Source organism: Chinchilla lanigera, unplaced genomic scaffold (genome assembly GCF_000276665.1).
Source record: "Chinchilla lanigera isolate Chin_1 unplaced genomic scaffold, ChiLan1.0 scaffold00043, whole genome shotgun sequence".
NCBI classification, from domain to species: domain Eukaryota; kingdom Metazoa; phylum Chordata; class Mammalia; order Rodentia; family Chinchillidae; genus Chinchilla; species Chinchilla lanigera.
This window is the reverse complement of record NW_004955444.1, coordinates 7,631,416-7,646,406: the sequence shown is the minus strand read 5'-3', so window position 1 is coordinate 7,646,406 and position 14,991 is coordinate 7,631,416. Positions and strand designations below refer to the sequence as shown.

General features: G+C 38.3%; 1 protein-coding gene across 1 annotated transcript in view; it reads left to right on the top strand.

The window, feature by feature from the left end:
* Positions 1–7: 7 nt before the first annotated feature.
* Positions 8–14,991, top strand: part of Kcnb2 (potassium channel, voltage gated Shab related subfamily B, member 2) — a 409,389-nt gene continuing 394,405 nt past the window's right edge. Inside the window, exon 1 of the mRNA XM_005392097.2 lies at positions 8–307. The gene's annotated coding sequence lies outside the window, so the exon portion shown is untranslated. The remainder of the gene's footprint in view (positions 308–14,991) is intronic.

Sequence of the window (14,991 nt, the reverse complement as noted above, 5' to 3'; positions counted from 1 at the left end):
AGGGGGATGGGGGCCCGCGCGGGGAAGGGGTGAAGACCGACGAAGATTACTGTTCCGTGCGAGGATGCCGCGCTTCTTCGCGCCGCCTCGCCTGTGAACCTTGCCGCCAGAGACTGTGCAGCAGTCCGGGATGTGAGGAGAGGGGGAAAACGCGCCAGCTGGCCGGGGAGACCCTCCTGTCTGTGCAGGGGAGCGGATCGCCGGCGACAGAGCATTGGCGAAGGGACCTTGGAGGGCGCGCGGAACCCCACAGCCCTGTGTGGCGCCCGAGCCCGCGCCGCCCGCTGAGCGGGGTCCCCGGGACTAGGTAAGTGCGGGGGCTTCGCAGCTCTCCTGTGCGCGGGGTCTGCCGTGAGAACCCTGCACCGCGGCAGCCTGGCCACCCCGGAGTTGCCGAAGGAATTGGAAACTGCCATATGGCGCCCAGCGGACTTGCACACAAAGCGGACTTAACCCTGGCGAGGTTATTAATGCCAGGCTGCTTCCCGGTGGGGAAAGCCCGCGAGTGTGAGCCCCCGGGAAAGCCTCCCGGCAGCCTGGCTGGAAGGGATGGGAGATGCTTATTTCTAGGAGACGAGCTCTAGCTCCACTTGCCTTCTGTTCATTTGTTGGTAAATGCCACACTCACATGCACACACTTGTGGGACTGGATCGGGTAGGGAATGTGATGTCTCCGGTGTGTGCATAGTCCTCGGGACGCGGACAGCGTTCGTCTTATTCCTCAGGCGGTGCGCGGTCTTCCTTCCTGAGAGGAAGCGCAGGTCTCTATGGAAAGTCTCATGGCTGTTTGCGACACACTGTGCTGTCTTGGGAATAGTTGCCCTCAGTGGCACCCAAAGACCCGGACCATTTGCTCATTTGCTCCCAAGGCTTAATGACCGTTTCCAAGAGAGTCTACTGCTGTCCATTTTGTGGAATTATGAGCATTTATGGGTATCCATTCATAAAAATTGTTAGGCTGCAACATACACAAACATGCCATTAATGCAATTTTTATGACTGCACAAGTACTTTGAAAATAGTAATAAAGACAAGATCGTAGTGGAAAATTTAGTAGGCATAGGGGTGCACTGAGTTAATTTCATGTAGGTCTAACATTCCTTCTAATCAAGTTATGCAATAATTTCAGTATTTTACATAGCTTTTCACATTTCTGTTTTTGCATTGAGTAGCTTTTGGACTTTGTGGAGAATCTTTTTTTTAAGCCCAGCTCAAAAGTAAGTAAGCATTTTAGTGTTAGTATTTTTAAATGTGTAATATAGTATGAGACAGAAAGCTTTTGGCTTATTTACCTATAAACTTCAATCAAGATACTGTATTTCATAGGACAAGTCAAAGATTTATGTCGAAGATGCAGTCTGACCTGTCAGGGTTGAATAACTTGCAGGAAAGATTTTGAAAGAGGGTAATAGTTTAAAAACTAGATAGAAGTGTATACTGTAACTGAAGTTTTATCTGTTTCACTCTTTGGTGTGGGTGTGTGGGAGATGGGTGCACTTGTATCAGTCAAGTTGTCCAAAGCTTAGCTTGTGATGCTTGAATAAAACCTGAGGCAGCTAGGGGGTTCTTTGTCCTTGAATTAACCAAAACTTCACCCATAGCTTGGCATATGATTCGTGTGTATGGATTTAATTGCTGCTTACCCTGGCGTTTTTACTGTGTAGCGTGAATACAGTGCTGCTTGTTGTGGCTACCGGGACTTTCTGAGAACACTGAAGGCCCTATGTAACTTTTCCTCTTGATGCATCTGGAAGGGTCCTCATCACCCAAAGGAGTTAACATGCCGGCTTAAAGCAGATCCTGTCACTGCCTCCCGCCTTGGGTTGCACAGAGTTCAGACCAACTGTTTATCACAAATAGGATTCCATGTAATGCACTCTTCTCCCTTGTCTTCAGACTTTTGGAGGAAGGGGTGAATCCCTTTTCAGTTCTCTTTGCTTGCTTCCTTCCTTAACCTTCACCTCTGCCTTCCCGTGTTAGTGTTCCCAGATAGCCCCCATACACAAACTCACGCTGACTCCAGAAAACAACTGTACTGCCTGCCACTTTGAGAGTTCTCGTTCTCACATATTCCTTTTCAGATGGCCTCTTTTCTCTTGTTTTTCTGAGGGAATCAATCCGTGCATCAGTTAAAACTATTTCCGAATTCACTTTTCCCCGAATTCCACAGCTCAGTTTCTCAAGCGTGCTTGTCTACTGAATATCCAGATGAGATGGTAGAAATTGTTTCATCCAATGTTTTTTGTTTTGCTTTTAAAACTTTCTTTTAGATGCCAGGAGGTAACTGTGAACATGAGCCTGCCCTTGTGGTTTGCAGTATGGCAATAAAAGTAAGGATGGTAGGGAAAAAAAGAAATGGCAGGATATGCTCTCAGTAACATTTCTTGACAACTTAAAAGCACATCTGAGCAGACTTTCGTATCCCTCACTGTATATCTGTAAATGTGTTTGTGGAGCATTGAAAAAATATATTTTCTTCCATGTCTTTGTGATACTTTAAAATGATGCTCTGGAGAGACTGGTGTATGTATGTACATATTATGAAAGTAGATCAAATGACTGGTAAAATTTAGGAAGCCTATGCTTCACTCTGCCCTGAGGCATATTTTCTTTGATAAGGAAATAATCAGTTCCTGGAAATTTGCTCTCTCTTAGACATTAATTCCTAAGGAAAATTCTTAAAGTTGAAAAGAAATCTTGTGTGCATTTAAAGCTAAATACATAATATTATGCTATTGTTTATTTCTGACTCTAATGTCATTTGAGATTTACTTAGATTCATCAAGTGGAATTTGCATAAAAGCACGATGCCTGTTATTTTCAAGAGGGCTGTAGCAGACTGGAGAGTACAACTGCATTTTATGTGAAGAGGTTTTTTTTTAAGTTCTGGGTTTTGTTGTTGTTTTTTTTTTTAAGGTTTAGTGTTTATGTCTTCATGGCCTTGTTACTCTCAAAGTGATAAAATAAATTTCATAAAGCAGAGCAGTCTTAAATTTTTTAGTGACATTCTAGAAGTATCTTCATAGTCTAGACCTGGAGCCTGTTCTCTTCTGTTGCTTATTCCCCTCTGTACGTCTTAGATACATACCCCCAGCTCTTTACTGCCCGTGCAGGTTATTAGACAGAATGTAAGGGTGTGAGACCCTGGACTGATGAAGCCAGAACTTTCTGTGTTGTCTTGAAAAGTGATATTCCTAAAGGTTGAATTGTACATCTCTTTATTATCTTATTTAATCCATAGAACTACTCCTAACTCATTTATTAATTCATGTATCAGTTACTAAGGATGCATAAGAAGAGTGCTTGACTAGCATGTCACCAATACAGAAGGTACAGAAGACAGCCCTTTCCCTCGATGTTTTGTGCTGTAGACAGTCCAAGAGAACTTTGGATTACTAATTGAAAAACCGTAGTTACAGTTCAAAATGAGAGTTCTCTTTCACACAGAAACCCATTTAACAATTTCACATTTAATAAGTTGAGATGAATTCATGAAGAAGATCATGAAAACTTGTCCAAAGCTATGCCTTTGAGGATTATTAGACAATAACAACAACCATGATACTACATTTTATTAAACTATTTAATTTTAGATTTAAGGTAATTTATAATATTATAAATCAAAATATTATTTTATTTACATAATATTGTAGCCAACACTTACTTGAACTAAGTATTATGTTAAGCATTTTGCAAATAGTATTTTTATCCTCACAACCACTCTATGATACAATAAATATACCTTTATTATATAGATATGTAAAATAATGTCTAGAAACATTTCTTAATTTGTGTAAGATCACATAGGAAGTAAATGTTAAAGTTCAGCTTGAACCCAGGTGTTCTGACTCCACTCGAGCTATTATTATATAAAGAAGCACTGGGAAATATGATTCTGAGCAAAATAAGATATCTGCAGTTCCTAGGTTTTTGGGGAGCTACATCTTCTCACTAAAGGAGGGCATCTATATCACTACAGGGAGTTTCTTGGAAATGGCCAAAAGAAATGACATTTTTTTAAGGAGAAGAAAACCCGCAAGTTTTCAACAAGAATTTAAAATAAGGTAGTTTAGAGACTAACTTTTCTTTTTTTTTTTTTTTTTGGTTTTGGTTTTTCTCCGGTACCGGGAACCGAACTCACAACCTTGTGCTTGCCAGGCAGGCGCTTTTGCCACTGAGCTAAATCCCCAGCCCCTGAGACTAACTTTTCAAATGTGAGATTTCATCAAAATTCTAACACATTAGAGTGTTACTATCCTTATCTTGACCAGAGGAACGAAGCCTCCTGCCACAGATGGCCTGATGGGTAAATTTCTGAGGGTAGTTCTGGTTTTGGTTTAGGTTTTGTGAATTACAATGTAGTGTGAGAAATATTTTAGAGTTATATGTCATATTATAAAAGAAAATTATTAGATTTGGAATTTAATTTTCTTTTGTCTATGCCCCCACTTTTTAACTCTGTAAAAAATAATCCCAGTATTTCAGTGGAAATTGAAAAAGAGTCACTTAGCAGATTTACTTCCTAGTACACTTTTAGAATGCATTTAATTTTTTAAGTGGCAAATAACTAATAAAATCATGAAAGCATAAATCAAATCATACGTGGAGATTTTCATCAAGAAGACCATATACAATATTTTAAGTACAGCTCTTTCTAAACAACTACTGCTCCTATTTATGTAAAAAATACCATCTCAGTTATTGCCTCCAGGATGCCATAGAGTCAAATGCTTAAGACACCTCTTCATGATTAATTGATATTTTTTGCACAGATATTAGTTCTCATAGGCTAAGTGACATTTTATGCCAACTTTCAACCTTTGGCTTAGTATACAAGTTCACTTTAAAGCTTACATACATTTCTTCATAAAAACAGGCCTTAAAATGGTATCTAGTTCCTCAGACTAATCAACCAAAATCCTTTTAATCAATCATATACCTGAAGTATAGTACTGTTAATACTTTTTTAAAAAGACTATTGTGTGAAGTAATATTCCTTGGGAATCATTTGTTCTGAATAATGCTTATAAACTCCCCCTGGGTCTCTTGGGATGCCTGGGTGGGCGCAGTACTTTCTAGGTCCACAAGGAGGACAGGCAGTGGGGAGAGTTATACACAAGTAACTCTGATATTAGGCAGAATGAAGAAAACATTATAAGACTGTTATAGGCAAGGTGTTGAATAATTGATTCAGACTTCTATCCTGAGAGCCAGGGACTGCATATTCCCTACTTAGGATTCTCGTTTGCTATTTCATCTTAAAGGGATCTACTGAGCTCCTCTGTGCCAAACCCTAAGGTACTTCTTAGGGGCAGAAATATGAGGAAGACATTGTGTACTCTCAACCTACAGACGCAGATGAAGAAATGCTAATAAAATACTATAAATGTTTTTATTCCTCTGAGTAGCTGCATAACAGATCCCAAGAGTAACAAAATACATTTGTCTTGAGTTTCTGATTATATGTAAAACCATGATTCTATACTCAGTCAGGCCAAATGTCCCCTTTTTATAAGCATTTGCTTACCTGAAATGGCATCTATAGATAATATCACCAATTACACATATAATATTTAAATATTAGTATTAATCCCTTACCTGAAATAAATAAAAGGAAAGTAATGTTAGAAAATATAGTAGATATGTCAACATGTATTTGCTAAGTTACACCTACACTAGAAGACATCATAACATAGGTATTTGCTCCTGAAAATTTCTAAGTTTGAATAAGAAGATAATTTGAAATAAGATTAAAAAGTAAATCTGCATAAGAAGATAATATTCTATTGAAAATTGGTGACACTTTTGTATACATGGCATTTTGAAATAAGAGTGAAATAAATATATTTTTTGAGTGTGATAACTATAACTGAAAACAGATCTGGGTGTACTATAGTAGTGAATCAGTTAATATGAGCAACATTATAGAGTGACATAACTTTCCAAAATGGTGAACAAATCTTGGTGAACTTCCAAGTATGATAGTTACATTACTAGAAAATTCCTGAGGTATGTATAATATGGTTAGGATCTAGTCGCAGATAGTAGAAGCAAGTTCTTCGTATTCATAAGTGTTTTATGAAGAGTCTAAAAATCATGGCAGGGTTTTTTGCATTCCTGGGTCTTGCCTTTAAAATACTTGATACTTTTAGAAAACTCACCACTCAAAAGTGAATATATTAAGCATATTCAGCATCACTGATTATAGCTATATTCTCCCACTAAAGAAATCTGTCCAATTCTTATACATGACTGACTAATTTGAAAAACAAAACAAAACAAAAAAAACAGTGTTCTCTAGGTTTTTAGTAAGAGAGTAAGTTTAGTAGCTGACTAACAAAAACAAATCTCAGGAAAATCAAACCATGTAGACTGCTAATCATTGGAGACATCATAATAGTAGACAAAGTATATAAAGCTGGCTAATAGAGATAATATGATCAAAACTGTCAGTGTTCCCTTTCTGCGTGGAGGCATCAGACAAGACTTCACAGATGAAGTGACATCTAGGCTCGTTTTTAAAAGATGAATAAACATTCTCCAGTCAGAAAGGGAGGCCGGTGGAATGCGCTCTGTCTGAGGGAATAGCATTTGCAAAGTAGCGTGGTGAAAAAGGGTCCGGCTGATGATTGGGACTCAGCTTTGGCAGTTGTAGGAAAGTGAGGGAAGATGAGGCTGGAGAAGAAGACTGAAGGTTAGGTTTGAAAGGTGCTGTGTGCCACCCGAAATCACCTGGAGTTTGCCCTGTAGGACAGACAAGTAATTAGGGGTCAATTGCAATTCTAGAAAGTGACATAGTCCCCTTCAATTTTGGAGGCAAATCTGTGCTAACATGAGGAGGATGTATGCAAGACGAGAAAATTTGTGCCTAGCAGACTAGTTAGGGGTCTGTTATAGAATATACAAATAAGGTCCAGAACTTACTTGAACAGGGATAGTGGCAAAAGGGGTGGGTTGGATTCCTGATGACAAACACTTGCAATCCAAGTGTCTCCAGGTGTTGCAGCTGTCAACACGGGCATAATAGCAAGCATTCGTCTTGCTCTTGTGTCTTCCAAAGTTATCATATTAGTTGAGGTAATGTGAGCTTCTGTAATGGATCTACTTCAGTGGTCCATAGAATAGACCCTCATTTTTCCCTTACATATCACTCCCACATGTGTGTTCAGTACAGTGACTGAGAGACCCAGACTTTTTTATTGCCGCTATGAACATGGAGTTCTCCGCATGTAACTGGCAATTGAGGAAGAGGATGAACGTAAAGAAGGCCTGGGTTCGGTATCGAACAGGTGGCACATCCTGCTTCCCTTTTCATTCTGTTGGTGAGATGGTCACATTAGTCACCTGCATACAGAGGTGTGGAATGTGTAACCCTTAGCTGGGCAACCACTCCCGGCCACATTCCCATATCATGAAAGCAGAAATACAGCTTTTTGCTAAATAGCTATTTCTATCATATCTGCCTCTCTGGCCACATGTAAGGAAACCTCAGCCCTTCTACCCCTGGCCATTCAGTCTGGATGGTATACTTCATTGTCTAGAAATCTTCGAACTAAAGTGAGGTAATTGGCTTCCTCATAAACATTGATGGATCAGGTTTGGAATAATTGTATTCAGAATTCTCATTTGGCAAAAGGAAGAATGGACAGTCACTGGCATATAAGTTGTGAGAAATCCTCGCAGATGTTGTTAAAGAATTCCTGTTCCAGCAATGGGAGGAGTTCCCTTATTAGACCCTAGTTCCATTGTCTAGGAAGAACCTTGTCATTGATTTCTGCAGCCCTGGCTCTTCGTTACCCATTCCTCTTCCTGGCCATATCTAATACGGGTGTTGGGAAATGTGCCTTTCCTGGGACTTAGATTATTTTATCAGTGTTTTTTCTTGGTTCATGTATGGATGCTTGAAAGTTGTCTCATAGTCACTGTTTTCCCTCCCTCCTTCTTTCCCTCTTCCTCTCCTTCCTTCCTTCCCTCCCTCCAGTGCTTCTTCTCTTTCTCTCTTTTCTCTCTCTCTCTCTCCCCCTTCCCCACCCCCATTTCTTTTGTTTGACTTTAGTACCTTTGACAGTACAATTCCCTCAAAATCTTTATGGTTACTTATCTATTTGCCCTTGATAGTTATATTGTTAGCTGCGAGAAAAGCTTTTTCTTATTCATACTTTTTTTTTTTTTTTTTTCTGAGACAGGGTCTTGCTATGTAGCTCAGGCTAGCCTCAAACTCAGGCAATCCTCCTGCCTCACCCTCCCTAGGGGTGGGATTACAGGCGTGCAGTACCACACCCAGCTTTCCTATTCATACATCTTGAACTCTATTTTCTTGTTTTTTTCTCAATGACTCATATCTAAAGTGATTACTTTGGGGTAGTATGAAAAATAGGCTCGGGGTGTTAGATAACTTCATTAGTCAGATACTTACAGTAGGGCTCAGTCACTTGCTCTAACTAAGAAGTCATAATAAACATTTGTAACTGAAAGTTGTCTCCCTTATTGTTCCTCCCCTTTATTGTCCTTGAAACAGTGAGTGGTTCCAGCTTTATAAGGTCTTAGAGTTCTAAATGTTGGCTATTCCCCACCATCTCTGTTTTCAAACTAGCAAGACTTTCCTAAGGTCATCAATTATTTTTTAATGACTTGCTATAGGTAGTGAGATGCAAACCTCATACATTAACATTCCCAACCATTTGCACTAGTGCTGTAGATTTGCCCTTCAAGTTAATGCACTTTTGTAAGGGCTTCATAAGGTTCTAAATCTCCTAACTTCTATATCTGTTTCCTTGTTAATGGCCACTCCCACCTGTTTAGATTATTATAATGGCAGCACTTTCAGAATAAGTTAGGAAAATGCTAGTGGCTGCAGTTAACACCAGAATATTAGTAATTTGACATAGAAAAACATATTTGTGAATCACATAATCAAATGAACAGAGCGAAAGCATAGAAAAGGCTCAACCACTTCTTTAACTTCTTGGCTCAGATATAAAAACCATCTCTACTTATATTCCACGGGTGAGTAATTCAGTTTCACTTATCACCCCACCTAGATGCAGGGGAGGTGGGAAATGGAGTCCCATCTTAACAGGAACTTCTCAGCGACAGTTGTAATGAAGGTAAGCCATAGATTTAGATAGGCAATGAACCACCCCTAATGTAGTAGTCTTCTTTTAGAAAAAATAATGGGGCTAGGGGAATGGTCGTGAGTTAAATTCACACTAGTTAAGCCATGCTACAGATGACAAACCCCTACCTCACTCCTATCTTCTCTTTGGCTTTCTGCGCAGACCTCAGGGACTTACTCCTCAGACACATCTTCCTTCATTCTCTGCAGTGTCACTGTTATAAGGCTCCTGTATGTAACAGGCTATAGCAGAGTGCTTTAGGATAAAGCATGGTAATTATGGCACAGACACGAAGCTAATTTGAATTAAGTGCTGGGTGTCACTGCTCCTAGAATAGATTTACAATTTCTCACCACAAGGGTTTTCTTTCCTGCCCATTTCTCACTGGAGTCCAGACAAGCAGCCATCTGTTAGGTCTCGCCCTTCCTCTAGACACGTTCTCTCATCTCTTCATCCAGAACTTTCAAGATGTCCTTCGGGCGGTCTCAAGGTGCCAAGGGATGACCCGAGAAGTCAAAGGCAGTCCCTTATGCAGAACTGTTTAACTCTTGTTTGTCTCTGACTTCAAGGGAACTTGCCTATAATGGCCAAATAGTCCATTATAGTTTTTTGTTTTGTTTTGTTTTGTTTCTGAAACAAAAAAGCAGTTCTTACAGCTTCACATTGTCTAACTGGCTTAAAATTCTAGGCAGCTTTTTAAAGCCATCACTCAGCAAATATTTATTGCACTTTTCAGATGTAAAACACTTTTCTGGGTCAAGAGGTTAAATAAGCTTAGTCCTTACCCTCATGGGGCTCCCAGTCTCTGTGAAAGCAGATATGGAACACCCAGGTCTCCCCAAGTGCTAAAGCAGTGAGTCTGCCCTAGGTCCAAAGGACTGATGGTTCTTTGGCTGCTGGACTATTTGAAAGGAAAGGTAAGGAGCTGCATCTGAGCTGTACTGTGCTAAACTAGCAGAGCTGAGACATTCTCGTGCCATTCTTTCTCAGGCATGAATTTTTACTCTGCTCCGATACCTGCTTCATTTTTTGCACACTCTATAGGACTTAAACTACTGTTTTTAAAAATACTCTCTCTTTATATTTCTGTCAGAATAAGCTGGTTCTTAAAGGAGATAAGCCATATAGTAGATCATGACATCTGGAGGGAATGAAGCACGTGACAAATGGCGGTCCACACAGGCCGGAAGTTAGACCGAAGGATATTGGAGCATGAATCTAGCTGAACGTGAGAAAGGGTGTCTAGGAGCAGGCAGTCTGGAGATTCATTCAGGGTTAAGGTGGTCTAGGCCCGTAAATTCAGATGCTATGGTTTGTGAAGACATAGAGTTGAAGAGGTCTGTCTTAAGTATCTAGCAAGGGTGCACCCATTTTATACCTCCATTCTCAGGAGAATCAGATGATGACCCTATTATCACTGAAGGGATTGAGGTACCGTGAATGAAACCCTTTCTTGTACCATCACCCCTCTTTTCTGGACTTCCACTGCAGCTCCTTATGAGAACTTTCAGCCTGTTTTCTTATCTTTATAAGTAATTTGGCATTTTCCTTTTTTTTTTTTTTTTTTTAATAAAAGGCAAATCTGAACGTGCTAGTTCTCATTTAAAATCCTCAAATAGTATTTCATCTTTCTTTTCTTTTTTTATTCTTTTTGCCTGAAGTATTTATTCTCCTCTAGTCCACATTCTTCTTGACAAGAACTAAGATGTTCCTAGGGTCAGAAGCCACGAGAACCTGCGAATAGAGGCCCAGGTTCTACCACTGGTGGGAATGGAGGTGTGTGCTGTATAGAAAGATAGATAAGAAAAAACATAGTACTTCTAGTAAATTGTCTTCTCATCTTTATTAAGGACAGAACTTATTTCTTATTTAAGAACAGTAAGGTTTCCAGTAGAACTTGATGTAATGATGGAAATGTTTTATGTCTGTGCTGTCCGATATAGTAACCGCCAGCCACAGGAGCTATTGAATACTGCTTGAATGTGGTTTTTGACAGAGAAACTTATTTTATATAAATATATATATATTTAATTAATTAATTGAAATAGCCACATGTGAAATAGCCACATGAAATAGCTATCATACTAGAGATAATGCTGGTCTGGACTATTATTAGCATGAACTAATCTAGGAAACCATAAGTTTCAAAAGCAGTGTGGTATAGTTTATTTTTTTATTTTTTATTTTTTTGTCTTTTCTTCTGGTACCAGGAATTGAACTCACGACCTTGCGCTTGCCAGGCAAGTGCTTTGCCGCTGAGCTAAATCCCCAGCCCCGTATGGTATGGTTTAAACTCTAGAAATATCCATTTCTATCAGTGTTGGCCTCCGATACATACATTTGTCAGCAATCTCTGTCACCCAGTGCCTACACTGACTGATGACTGTCCTCCAGGTTCATTCTACTAAAGGGATCTGAATGTACTGTTTTGTGTTTCTACCCACAGAAGTTGTTCTTGTTGGTGGCATTTCTTTATGTGAGCTGCGCGAAATAAAAAGCGTTATACAACTGTACAGCATTATCTCTGTCAGCATCGGTGTAGTAAAACCTTAAATGCTTTCTCACCCCACTTGTCGTGAACAGAACTTCTCCACTCTCCTCTTTCACTCTCTTTTCTCTATTCTCAGTTCCTTTCTAACCTCTAGAATGACACAGACACACCAGTGTCCTTTAACAAGTTTCTTTTCTTTTGCATATCGATTTCTTTTTCTTTGTGCCTATTTACAAAAGCTGTTTTATTAGTTTGGTTCAATAAAAAAAAAGAACAACAAAGTGAAATGGACCAAAACAAAGTTTAGATTTAAATCTTTAACACACATGAACACAAAATTTCTGAAGTGATGATAGCCCTTGGACGCCAATTAATACATTTTGATATACATATTAGACATATTATTTCGGTATTAATTATATGAAGAATGTGAGGTTTAGTGTTGACCTGGAATTTTCCCATTTAGCACCTAGATAACATAGTTGCTTTTGATCTGTTGAAAGTGCCCTTTTGACTGACTTTTGAATTCTTTGTCCTGCTCCTCACGTATACAGAGCTTTCCAGTGAGGTAATCCTGGAATGAGAATGTGGCGTTTAGATGGGAAAGTTCTGAAATAGGATAGTAAAGTAACATTTAAAAAGAGATAGTCTATCTTGGCTTCTTTTTCCCTAGTCTGAATAGCTCAGAACAAATGGGTCCAGGGGCTTTCATGCTAAATGTCTCCAGTTCATAAAATCATGATTATTAATCAGACTATCATTAAATATTAACTTACTTTTGAGATAAATGTCACTTTAAATTTGGAATCCTGACTTTTTCTAAATCTAAGGAGAGCATTTTCATTAGGCTTTATAGAAAGAGTGCACATAAAAAGCTTAAAGGTACTAAAAAGCTGCTTCTTAAACTTGGCTTCTGGTTTGATTCAGGCCCAATGAAATTCTTGCTTTCCAGTATAATAAATATAGTTTGCACCATAGTTACTAAAGTAGAACACTATAGAAGGAGTTTCTGCTATTTCTTTTAAATCTAGGGAGCCATTTCCTCCAAGTGTTTTACACATTTGGAATCCAGTGCTTCATAGGGAATGGTTGCTTAACAAATATTTGTTGAGTGGGTTCACAAATTAATACAAACTCGGAGTGCTTTAAAATTCCAAACTGTAGTTTGGACTATAATTCCCATAAATTAAGATTATACTGCACAAAGCCTACGAAGTAAAAAAAATGTTGGTATCATTTACTGAAATTTTGTATTAGTGTCCTTTCTTTCATAACAATATGTTTAGATCAGGTAGAAAGCTTCAACTAGGTGCTAGATAAATAAATACTCGGGTCTGTATTATCCAGACCTAAAGAACACATGCTAAAAATACGACTCCAAAAGCAACACACTGTTTTGCAAGGAGAGGAATTTAGAAAATAATGGACCCACACCTGTATTTCTTATTTCTATTTTATGCTGTATTCTATCCTGTTATTGGGATAGTAGAAATTATAGGTGTATATTGTAGCCAGGAATCATCAATAGTTAGGTTCAACTTGTCAGTATTTAGAGTTTTAGCTGGATATGAAATAGATTACTGTCCATTCACATTTTTTCACATTCACTGTTTTAATTTTATGCCTATTTTTGGTGCACTGAGCTAGTGAGGTCTAATAAAAAGAACTTGGGCTTAAGAGCCTGGCTACTGAATAGTTCCTAGAAAGATTGTTTAAATTCACTGATGTCTACCCAGTTAGAGTGGACCCTTTCCAAATATAGTGACTTTATTTTTAACATTTAAAAAATATTTCTATGAGTCTCTCATCATAAACCTTGAATACTAAGACTAGTAGTGTCACCTCTGGAAGTTATGTACTAAAAGTTATGTTTAGTTTTTAAAATTTAGAGCTGTAAAACCACATACCAATCTTACTTTCTCTATCCATTAAGAAAATTGTAACATAATAGAGACTGTGCTTGTTAGTTAGGCTGGGTGTAGTAGGAATTGTTTGGTATCCTTTCCTTTCTTCTGTCACATGGTAGGGAAGTACTGTTCAATATTGAATCTGTATTTCCATTTATCATTCTGAAACATCTAGACTATTGCCATTTATGGAAAATTCTCAGTATCTATCAAAAGGAATATGTGGTTGAAGTATAGATATTGCTAGGTTTGAGTTGGAATCCTGGTGCCAGCATTTACCAGTGGTGTTACTGTGGACAAGAAGTTTGCTTTTCTGAGCCTCAAAATCTCCATAAATAAAAGATACAAAAACCTACCCCAAGGCAGTTTGAGAAATAATGAAGAATCTTATTATCAAAAATAAATGCAATAGGCATGGTGATGGCAGAGAATAATTACTCAGAATTTGGTAGATGATGAAAATGGCAATTATTAACAAACTTTTAACAAAGCAAATGAAATTGTAACTTTGGCTATCCTTCAGATACAAATCCAAGAATATCTGTACCTTCTAGGAACTATAAATCCTTCTTGTGGACATTTTGACCATAAGCGAAATAAAATCCAAATTGTAAGTCTGAGTCCTGTTGCAATAGCTTATTTTACAGTGACACTTGCAAACATAAAATGTTTTAAATATCATCATGTTTAAATCTAGAAAAATCAATATTTTTCTTAAAGAAAAAAATGAGATGATTTGACAATATTAAAAAAAAATTAAAAAAAGAAAAAAAATCCAGTTTCACCAGCCTTAACCACACCGCTCCTTTCTGTGGGAACCCTAGCTATCATTTATTTCTAAATATTCTCTTTCTTGATCCACAGTAAATTTCCCTATTATACTATTGCAGCCATAATTTTGTAGGTTTTTCGGCACTGTTTTTCAAATTACTTATTTCAAGACTGTATCATCTGGTACAAATCACATGAACTCGGGGCTTCAATCAGTCCATCTGTGGTCCCTAATTTTCACATTTTTATTTTAGAAACTGTTGATGGAAATTGACAAGTTCATTTTCCTCATCAAATGCTTTGATGTTATCTTATCAAATTGTGCTAAATTGTATTATTGGCAGTAAATTTAACATCCCAAGATTCATAGACGCTAGTAGGTCATCTCATCCATCTGCCTTATGTTCATACCATTAATTATTTAATATTGTTGTAGGTCCCCAGCTTTCTGCACAACAGAGACACGTGGTAGAATTAAGAGAGGGGGCAGGGGCAAGGGGAGGAATATTTATACAGTGCCATGAACAGATGGGTGCTTAGAAATGCTGCTTAATGATTCTCACTGATGACAAGGGTGGATGGCAAATTGTGTTGACAAGTGATGTGGAGATGGCAGTGCCTACAGTTGAGGGAATCACTTCCCTTTTCTACTTAATAATAAACAAAAAATCAAGTAGATGTTATTTTTGACCACTTCTGATATTTA